General features: G+C 43.0%; 1 long non-coding RNA gene across 1 annotated transcript in view; it reads left to right on the forward strand.

Annotated features, from left to right (window-relative positions):
- LOC112942849 overlaps positions 1–2,828 on the forward strand; it is a 90,374-nt gene extending 87,546 nt beyond the window's left edge. Inside the window, exons 4-5 of the long non-coding RNA XR_003248464.1 lie at positions 638–1,503; positions 1,658–2,828. This is a non-coding gene — a long non-coding RNA (uncharacterized LOC112942849). The remainder of the gene's footprint in view (positions 1–637; positions 1,504–1,657) is intronic.
- Positions 2,829–11,051: the final 8,223 nt, after the last annotated feature.

Consider the following 11,051-nt stretch of genomic DNA (forward strand, 5'->3'; position numbering starts at 1 on the left):
AAGGGAAGGGAAGGGAAGGGAAGGGGGCACCTCGGCAATGTCCTGTCTGCAGAGCGCAGAGGGTTTTCCTTCTAATTATCGATCTGCAAGCTGCGGTTTCGAGATGGTTTGTGAAGGCACGGCCAGCTTTGGGAAAGAGATGGGATGAAATGCAGGGACTGCTATACATTCTATATCTACAAACCTACCTACCTCTCTCTCATATATACATATATATATATATTGTTTCCTTTAACTGTTCTGTGTCCGAGGCGTAACTGATGGAGCGGCGCGCAGCGACAAAGGAGCGGCTCTTATATAACGGTGCATTGTCGCCTCAGCTGGAATATTTTAAATAACCCAGAGTGTGCTGAAATGCGAGGTGGCGTCGCGAGGGGAGGGCACGGGGAGGGCTGCGCGCGGGGGGCGCGGGCAGGGCTTTTCTCCGGTGCAGCTCTCTGCAGCTAACTTGTAAATGGATGAATCACCTGCGCTGCCAGCACTGATTCTAATTCTTCCCCCCCTCTTTTCCTTTTTTTTTTTTTGTAAATGGATGAATCACCTGCGCTGCCAGCACTGATTCTAATTCTTCCCCCCCTCTTTTCCTTTTTTTTTTTTTCCCCCTTTTTTTTTTCTTTTTTTTTTTTTTTTTTTAAAGCTGGATGGCTTCCCGACGAGCGCTGCGTTTTCTATACCCGATTCCTCCGCTCCAGCAGTGGCCGGGACCTCTATGGCTGCTGTTGCTTTTGCTCTGGGTTCTGACGTTCTGATGGACAGACAGGAAAAAAAAAAAGAAAGAAAGAAAAAAAGAAAAAAAAAAGCCACCATGGATCCCATCCCTAAAGTAGACATTTTCTTTTTCGCGCTGCAAACAAGCCTAAGGATGGGAGGAGAAGGAATGGGAAAGTGTCGCAGGATTGTGGTTGTGCCACCCCGAGTGTTCGGCTTCAGCCCAAGGTGCTTTGGGAGACCCGATCGCTGCCTCGTCCAGGGTGCGAAAGTTGTGTGAGCCCCGAGCAGCCTGGCTCCAGTGACAGCCACCTCTGCATGTCAATGTGTGCGGCAGCTCGCRGGGCGAAAGCTGCTCCGGCGCTGGAGAGGAAGAAGCCTTTGCTAAGCGTCCGTAGAAGGATTAAATGTTGAACAGGGGAAGAGGCAAAAAGTAAATGCACGCCCCAAGGTTGTCCTCGCGTCGGGAACAGGTTGAAAGCACTGTGTGACCCAGGGCCCACCTGAACAGTAAAAGCATAACGGGGAGATATTTCAATTAGAAACCCCTTAACAAGCATTTAATCCTTCTCTAAGGCATTAGGGGGAATAGAATAAAACTCTCACTGTACCAATCTGCTGGAAGCTGATTTTAACCCATTTACAGACCCTTCCTTCCGCTGTATCGAGACGTGGCTTCTAGGGAGTGGAGGCAGCGAAGATTCTTCCYGTGCTCTATGTTGCTTCTCTTTCCAAAAGTTGAGGAATATGCTCTTAAGACAACCCTGTTCAGTCAGCTGATACCTTGTCCCGAATGTACGTATATGTATTGCCTGCTTATTTGATCTTTCCTGCCCCCTACTTGAAACCGTGGCGTGTTTATCCGAGGGAGGGGATGGGCAAGGAGGGCTCCTCGGGTCTTGGGGCGGCTTTTGTGCTTGTTTGTTTCGTTTTGCTTCTTTATCCACAGCAGTGAGAGTCGTCCTGCCAGCGATCCTGCCTCCTAAGCGGTTGGGATTATTGGAAGACGAATTCTACTGGATCGTATCGGACTTTTCCTAGTCCCTGAGACCCTAACTTGTGAGGTTTTTTAGCAGCAATCACAAGTCAGGCTCTTGGGACCTAGGCGGAGGGGAACCAGCAGCTTTGGACTCTGATTCTCTCGCTGCCGAATTCAGAGAATCAAGGAGCTTTCCCATCYAGGAAGGGAGGAGAAGGATAAACCTGTTTCACGTGCGGAGCAGCGCAACCGTTCCTAAAGGAGAAGGAGCTGTTACCATTGTGCTACGTTAAGATGCTACATATTTGTCTGTGTTGAAAACTGGACTGGATGCCGTGTAACATTTGGAATTAAAATTTAAATCTAATGCCAATTTGTACCTCAAAAAGAAAAAAAAAAGCACTAAAATACAGCGTATCCTAAAATGTACAAAAGGCTGTCAACCATAATACTGTTATTACAGACCATTCTGTAGACGATTAGTACAAAGCATATTTTCAGATATGTTGTTACAGCATTTAATTAACTTCTACAACGTAGAACATAAACATCGATGTTTGAGGCCCGGAAAACATTCATTCCGTTATTGTTTGAATGATGATTTCAGCCTGCAGGAGAACTGTTGCTTAGCTTCTCYGGCAGTATGGGACAGAGAGTATTTTATAAGTAGTTGCCATCATTTTTCTTTGTCTAAGTGAGAACATGCTCCGACATTGAAAATTTTTTCTTGTTTAATTTCCGTTCTAAAGCAGTGGGGAAAGTCAGGGTGAAAACCATGCTAGAGCCTTAAAATCACTTTACACGCAAAGCTGCCCACATTCCTGGCCGGGATTCATCTGACCAGAGCCCGCAGCACCCTCAGAACCGACCTCAACTTCCAGCCTCYTCGGCACTTTCTGCGGCTTTTCTCCCGCTGGCAAAAATGGAGCGACCTGTAGGTTGTCGCCCATGTGTTAAGGACTTTGGTGACTTGGCAGAAAAACATCTAACAGGACACAAGTTTCTCTGCACTGTTCATTAAGGTTGAACTTCCAATCGGCACCAGAGAAACTGGTTTGTATTTCTCAGTATTTTGTCTGTGGGCTCGGCATGATGTGGCTCTCTCCGGGTCCTGGTGTTGCGGGACCTTGTTGCTACCTCAGGCTTCGCTGAGACAAAGGCTTCACACAGATCAAGCATCCAAACTATTTGTTCATTTCTCGAGTGGTATTTTGGCTGCAGTATATTTTTTCCACTTGTGTGGGAGGAATTGTGTTTTATTGTAAGCATCAAGACTATTGTTAAAATAAATGKTTCTTATCTGTAGCAGAATGCATTTTCTTGTTGTCTTGTTTTCTTAAGAGGCAGGAACTATGTACTTGTCTGTAGTTTTTGAGTTGCTCAAGATACCATCTTTAATCTTTTCATCCTTAATCTTTAAACCATCATGAGAATATTTTCTGACAATTACAATGATGATACAGTTCCTGGTAAAGATGCAATTCTTTTCTTCTCAAACCACCAATCCCTCATGCTCGGAACCCTCAAAAGAGCTATTTGCAAACGTTTGGACGTAGAAGTAATTGTCTTTTAGCGCAGATATGTTATCTCACCCTGATTTCTGTTTAGGTGGTGTTGGCAATGCAGGTCTGAATCTATGCAAAATACGCAGAACTGATGTACCCAAGCAGGTGTTCACACTSATGGAGCAAATCATTGGTAACGACTGAGTTATGTGTAATAGTGTTCGTTACTTAAAACAGTGTGTTTAAGGTACTGAGCAGGTGAACATGTATTCTGTTCATTCAGCCTATACAGTGAGATAAAGCTATACGGTGTGTAGGTGTATTCATGGGGATATACATTTTAAATCATGCATAGAATTTATCTCCTCTCCAAAAAATCCCGATAGATTAAATCAGATTCGCAGTGTGTACATCCATCCGTACGCTTAAAYATCTACATGGCGTTTATTGCGGATGCTTTTCCTTGCATTTCCTTGGCTGTGGATGTGCAGGGGGCCCCGGAGTCRTGTCGCTTTCCCCGCCGTGCACACAAAGAGGGTGAAGGCGCAGCGTGGAGCGCGTGTCCCCGTCAGGAAACAGCAGCCTAATGATTTCAAGGATTTCTGCCCCGCAGGGAGAGTGAGAATAGAGCGAATCGCTAAAAATCCCTACCTGGCTTCTTTGGGTGCCGCAGCGAAAGCCATGAATATTCAGCGAGGCCTCGGCAGCGCCGCTCGGCCTGGCCCATGGGCAGYGCTTCCCCCTGGCCCATGGGCCCTGCTCCCTGCGGCCCCGGCCATGGCAATGAAGGAGCGATGAAGGAGCGAGCGGCCCCGCAGTCTTCCCGCCCGCCCTGTGCAGTGCCCGCACGGCACAGCCGGCCTGCCCTGGCGCTCAGGGAGCTCCTCTCCATGGGCACGGGGGCAGCTCCGCTCCGCGGGGCTCCCAGCAGGACGCTGTGGCTGCCGGGCGGGCGCCGGGAGGTGCGGGGCAGGTGTCGGGAGGTGTGGGGCAGGCGCCGGGAGGTGTGGGGCAGGCGTGGGCCGCGCGCGAGGCCTCCACGCAGCTAAGCAGGAGGCACTCCCAGCTCCGGGCGCTGCCGGGCAGCGGGCCGCGCGCACCGGCGCCTCTGCGGGGCTGCCTGTTTGGGGACAGAGTGCTCGTAGGTGCCACTTGAGATGCGGTTTTGGGGTAATCAGCTTGTGCTGCAACAAAAACAAAACGCCAAAACACAACCTTCTCGCAAAGGAGAGAGGGAGGGAGAGCGAGCCGGAGAGGGGAGGGGGGAGAGAGAGAGAGAGAGAGAGTGAAAATGATGTGTGGTGCATACAAAAAAGGAAAGATATTAACAATTCGATGAATTCCTCGTTGGGAGACCAGACTGAGCCAGACGCATATATTAACGGCTGTCTGCTGCTGCCGCGAGCCTGCTCAATGCGGTGGAAATGAAGGATCACCTAGTCCCTGACACCAGCTTATTTGTACGTTTTAATTTTAAAAAGGAAAATCACTGTTTTACATAAACATCTTAACCCCTGCGTGATTTTCTTTCTTTTTTCCTCCCTCGCATTGTTTGCTAATTTACTGTCAACTTAAAGTGCTGTTTAGCTACAGCCCAACAAAACATCAGTCAAAAAGCGGAGGAAAGTATTAGCTTTTCCTTTGTCTGCCTTGTACAACTGGATTATTATTATTATGATAATTGTCTATTTTCATTTTTAGCCTTCATGGAAGATGTAACAATTTTCCAAAGCTTCATTTCTACAGCATTTTAAGTTTCAGCACGACACCATTTCATTTTAGACCTAAACAAAAGAATGCCTATAGATCGCCCTAGAGTGACGTGATCAATAGTTTTCATTAACCTGAAAATCTTTAGCACCTTAATATAATGTTACGTATATAGGACAGGATTCCTTTTCAAACCGTATAAACACTGAGATCCATTAATACAGTGTAGACTGTTACATGAGTCAGGGGAATTCCAATCCAAGTTAATTACTGTTAGAATTAGAGAAAAGAATATTTTACTCTAAGTTGTATAACAAGAGTCTACAACTATCACATTTGGGGGCATTTTTCCATTCACTTGCTGAAATATGTCAATGAAGTTTAACAGAAGATGTTACACATTTACATTGGTAATGAAAATGGGCACATTCACATTCAGCTAACAACGTTTTCACTGTGTTAATATGCAGAGAAGCAGAAATTTCTGTAGGCAGTAAATGTAGCCATCATTCCGATTTGCCCATATGATGATTATGCTCAGTTCCTGACTGGGTGCTTAATTTCACATTGAAATGCAGTCATCTTCTCTAGGAACTGCGCACCACAAAAACAATAAATAAATAAATAGATAGATAGATAGATAGATAGATAGATAGATAGATAGATAGATAGATAGATAGATAGATAAATAAAACCCCATACAACTCTCTATAGCAAGCCGGCTAGTCAGTAAAATATATGCAACGCACACAGAAAAAAAATCTGGGATCCTATAAAAATGCTAGCTGAGGCTGTATCACTCCCTTAAAACAGAGTTACCCTGTTACARTCATTTGAAGTACTTTTGTCTAAACAATGTGTCTGTTCGAGACATTCATCTCCTTGTTAAAATTTTGTGTTTGATACTTAAAAGAGGCATCTCCAGAGTTTGCTGATTGCTGCATCTTTCTCCACTCCTCTGCCATACTAGAGCTGCTCTTAAGAGATGAAGTGCATTAATCCACATATAATAATTTGCACCTAAAGCTGTATTTACAGCTTCTGAGTAACAGGTAGATGGACTGTGGAAGCTCTTGAGAGCAAGTGAACAGAAGATTACTGACATCAACACTGACAGAATTATTTCATCCTCATAAACATTTTAAGCTAATAAATTGGATCTAGCACGGAATCATCCAGTTGACTATACACTGAAGTTTATCTGGTAGGCTTTTGGGTTTACTATCTTTACTCTTGTCCGTGCTTATTTAGGAATTAAGGATTAGTCGGTAATTGCATGAGAAACTAGATACATTAATGATAGCTTTAACAATACAAGAATCCTGTAGGGAAAAAGGCAGATAATACTCCTTTTTTTCTCCTGTTGGCTGTTGCAACTGATTCTCTGCGAGGAGCATGTTTGTTTATTTATATGGCAAAGCAAATAATCAAGATTGTGCTCTGTAGTTTAGGGCTCATATTTTTGGTTTTGGTTTTGGGTGGTTTTCTTGCACCACCATCCCCCCAGACCCTTTTTCTTAGATGTTTACATGCGTTGTGCATGGGAAGGTACGAAGCAAAAACAGCTATTGAGTAGAGAGGTGTCCCACCCCTTTAATTAAGCTTTTCCTGGACTATGTAGAAACACCAAGAATGTGTAAATCCCATTTGGTGGTTTTTACTTTAGCAGATTCCTACATATTATATTAAGATACCTCAGTGATGAAATACAAATGAAAATAGTTCCCTTAGTAAGTCACTGGATACTGAAAGGGTTGGATGGCATCGGCACAGAGCCAATTGGAAGATTTTTTTTTTTTCCTTCATTCAATTCTTTTCACCTAGTGGGCTCCTTAAGCATTAGGCAGAACCCAGTATGTGGCTAAGTTATTGCTCTAGTGTTCATCACACAAAAAGCACAGTCTTAGCATGTGTAAATTTTCTTCAGGGAGGTTTCTAATCTAGACAGCATTTGCGTTTGGGGATTACACCGCAGTCTGTTCCCCACCGCCTCCCCCTCCAACATGTAGCTCTTTCAACTTCTTCAAAGAAGTGGGGAAAAGTAGGTTCTTTTATTAATAGCAGAAAACAAACCGACTGCTGGACTTCCGTGGCAGAGCTCACATAATGCAGCAGGGTGGGAACTGTAACAAAGAATGCTTGAATGCACTAAACGTATAGCGAAACCCCATTTACATTCACTGATGGAGCTTAAAGTACAATCAGTGAAAAGTTTGAAGTAGAAATAAGTAGGGGCCTGAAAAGACTTCAGTGAAGGTAGATACTTCCTTGGAAAGTTTAGCACAGGATTTAATTTTGAATTCAAATATTTCCTAACAGAAGGGATTTCTAATAATACCTCCCTTTACTCCATCAGATGAAGGTAAATCGGATGAAGCGAACATCTTCAAAGCAGAAAGAAGCAGATTTTCATTATCCAGTTTATTTACTAATTTTCTTACAAGTGTGATAGCTAACAGGGGAAAAGTCCTCGTGGTTCACTGTTTTTCTGCATGGAGAGAATGCACAATCCCATCTTTAAAAAAATGCCTTTGATGTGAAAGAAAAAGCTTTTGGTCTAGAAATAAGTTTGTTTATGTGAATCTTGTGTAATTTTCAGGTTTCTCTACTCCTCAAATTTATGCGTTCATGTTGGTATACGTACACAGTAAACTTATGTACATGGAGAGAAAGAAATACTGTTCTGTAAGAGATGCTTTATCTATACTCACCCCTACAAATTGGACAAATTAATTGTTTTCTGCTACAGTTTCTTCTGTGAAACAGGATCACAATATTACCACTTAAAGACTGTTACAACTGAGTTGCTGTCACCTTTCTCCTTCTCTGAGACCGAGCTTTTCTTCCACTGTGGTAAAGGCCTCTCTGCTTTCCGTGGATTAAAGTCCTTCCCATGACACCTGTGTAAGGCCCTCCAAGACCCCAACTTCTTTCTCCTTAGAGTACAAATTAACCTTGCTCCCACTTTTTGACAAGATTTGACTCCATAGAAGTACGTAAGAATTGGTGCTGAAACCTTTGGCAGGTTTCAGGTGCTCAGCCCTGCTAAGAACCAACCTGTTGTCAGAGTTCATGTATTGAGTAGCTGCAGTGTTCGAGCTAAGGCTTCCCTCACCATCTGTTTCATCCAGGAAAGGGTGCGATAGCCCTAGTCTGCGCAGAGTCAGAACTTGTAGAAATCAGATTTAACATGAGGGACAGGAGAGCTTATGGAATAATTTCCTGCTGCTCAACTCACCAGGGCTGRTGGCTGCCTTTGAGGACGATGATGTGAATGAAATATTGGGTACTAGCATTTAGTTGGATTCGTGGTTCCAGAAGTTTGATGATCCTCACTTAACCTGGAAGCAGATACGGAGCAGAGGATTCTGCACAGGGCATATGGCAGGCCCATATAGCAGTGCACATCTCCAGAAAGCCCTGCTATCTGTGTGGGTCTAGAGCAGMGCCTACATCAACATTTAGCAAGGCTGGCATGTAAAATGGCTGCTTGCGGCCATTTTGTGACTAGATTTATAACACTTCACTGCAAGAGGAGGATTCATATTTTCCATTAGGAAGATTTCTTACAAGTGTAAAGATATACAGTGCTTATTGGTCTCCTAATACAGTTATGCACACCCTGGAGCATTCAGTAACTTAGTTTCACCATTATATTGTAAATCAGAAGTATAAGTGTATGCCACCATCATGTTTTGGATRTTCTCCACCGCACATCTCTTCCTGAAATAGGGGAGCAAAATCAAAATATGGATGTTTCAGGAGCTGGAGGGGGGCCTAATTCTAAAAAAAACGGGTTTAAAAGTGAAACAGGTTAYCCTTGTAATCCTAGAAGCCTCTCCAGACTAACCCTTAGACTTCTTCKGGATGTTGCTGGTATGTGAGTGTTGTGCGACAGCAGCCCTGTATGAGTTAACACGTCCCAAAAGCTGCAGTTTGGCTTTCTAAAAGCATCATTCCTTAAATGCTAGTGGGAAATCAAAATTGCTACGTACAATAACTAAAATTTAAAAAAGAAGAATTTCAGATGTTTCCAAACAGCAATTTTAGTGCTCTTCTTGTTTCCTGCATGAATGGATGAAGATTTAGAGTGACTTTCTGAGACTCAGCAGGAATGCAGACTCTCCTGTCGAGATCCATTTCAGTGAGTGAAGCTGTGGGCTCTTTGGGAGAGGACCGACACTCACTAACAGGGACCATGGTGACTAGCGCAGAGGGACCCTCACTTGGGCTGGACCTCTGAGGCTGCAGTGTAATGAAAAAAGCAGGCAAACATTCAGTGGTCAGCATCAGGTCATGGTTTACTGTGGTAGTGAGAAGACATTTTATACATTTTTTTACAGCCCACTTTGTGTTGTTTGTTCTCTGGGTGTTTATAGTCACTTATTGCTGTGGCTGGGAAGAGAGGGAAGCACAACAAAGCAAATGATGGGATCTTGTATCCCAATATTCATCTGTTATCCATCAACTTTTCAACTTTGTTTTGGCATCCCCATCTACTGCTTTTCAGATTGAAAATTTTAAATGTCACTAATGATCCCCTGCAATAGTCAGTAAGGACAACACTTGTCAAGGAGTAACTTTCAAAAGAGAGTCGCTGGGTTCTGCATTTTTCTCTGTAAAATCATGTTATGTGTGCATCCAGCTCAGACTAGGAAGCAGTGACAGCAGACCCTGGTAGCTACTGGTCTCTTCAGTGGACTCTCCCGCACTGTTGAAAACTTGGAAGGAGCTGAAGCCTCTCAGTTCCTTGATACCATCTACAGTTTACCGAGTCACCAAACATGGCACCACACAAGGCTTGCACCTTGCATGCACAAAGCAAGGAAACCAGCCAGACATCTCCTCCTTCTTTCCTTGCCTCCTTTTGCTTTTCCTAATCTCTTCTTTCCTCCTTCGTGTCTCCCACACATAGCAGGAATATTGTACATGTTCTGCCAAGAAGGAACTCGATCATCTAGCGTGACTTCCTCCATAAACTATGCCAAAGCATTCACTGAGCAACTCCCACATCAACACCAACAACTTCTGTCTGGTTAGCATGTATATTTTAGGATTTGGGATGATAGAGAATCCATAATAATCCCAGGAACAGTGTCCCAGGCGTTTATTACATTACTATTAAAAACAGAGGCTTATTTCTAAACAGAATTTGTTTAGCATCAGCTTTCGGCTACTGAATCTTTTCCTATTAATTTAAATGGTCATTTGCTATTGCCTCTTAGCATTTTCATTTATAAAATAAARAGATTAAGTGTCTTCAGTGGTGACCTCTGACTAGAGGTCAGATTTTTGGAAACCTCAAGTCATGTTGCCAGCTCTTTTTTGAATCCTTTCGAATTTGTCATCATCCTTCGCACATGCTAGTACTAGAACTAGACGTGTTATGTCAGTAATGGCATTATTAGCAGTGCTGTCAGGAATATTACTAGCTGTGCTCTGTTTTGTTGACTTGTCCACATAGCATGTTTATTCTCTCTTCCACTCCACTATATGAGATCACATTTCAGTGGATCACCCTTGATGACTCCTGTTTGTTATTGCCCAAATGCAAGTAAAGCTGAAGGACTRAAGAGAGAAACAGTAGAAAAAGACATGTCTGGGCTGCTTGAAGGTGCCTAATTCTAATTTTAAGAGGTAGAGGTTAGGCACTTGTATTAGCCTGACTTACATTTTCAGGCATTAGAGTTTATAAATCTGGCTTCTGATTCTAATTCTTCTAATTATTTCACCACAACTTTCACTGTGAGAGAGAACTGCATAAACTCATCAGTGCTTGACTAAATATTAGGCAGATAATTTTTAACCACTACCAATCTATTTACTGAATAAACTGTGTTTAATGCCTGTGTGATACTTCAACCATAGTACTTAAATTTTGATATTTTTTTTGGAAGAGTAAGATTAGAAGTGTGATTTCTTATTCATAATTTAAAATAAATAGGTATGTTATTTTTGCTATTTTAAAACTTACTTGGTTTCAGCATTTTCTGTACTTCTGATTTACTTGATGTACAGAAATAGATTGTACATATGGATTAAAACATACCCATGTGTGGAAACAGGCACTCAGTCTCACATTTTACAGGTATTCATCCAAGCAGCTAAGTTACAGTTTAGCTAAAAGAATATTTTTAATGTGTGTCTCC

The sequence above is a fragment of the Nothoprocta perdicaria genome, unplaced genomic scaffold, assembly GCF_003342845.1.
Source record: "Nothoprocta perdicaria isolate Ctin4 unplaced genomic scaffold, notPer1 scaffold_135, whole genome shotgun sequence".
Taxonomy (NCBI): Eukaryota; Metazoa; Chordata; class Aves; order Tinamiformes; family Tinamidae; genus Nothoprocta; species Nothoprocta perdicaria.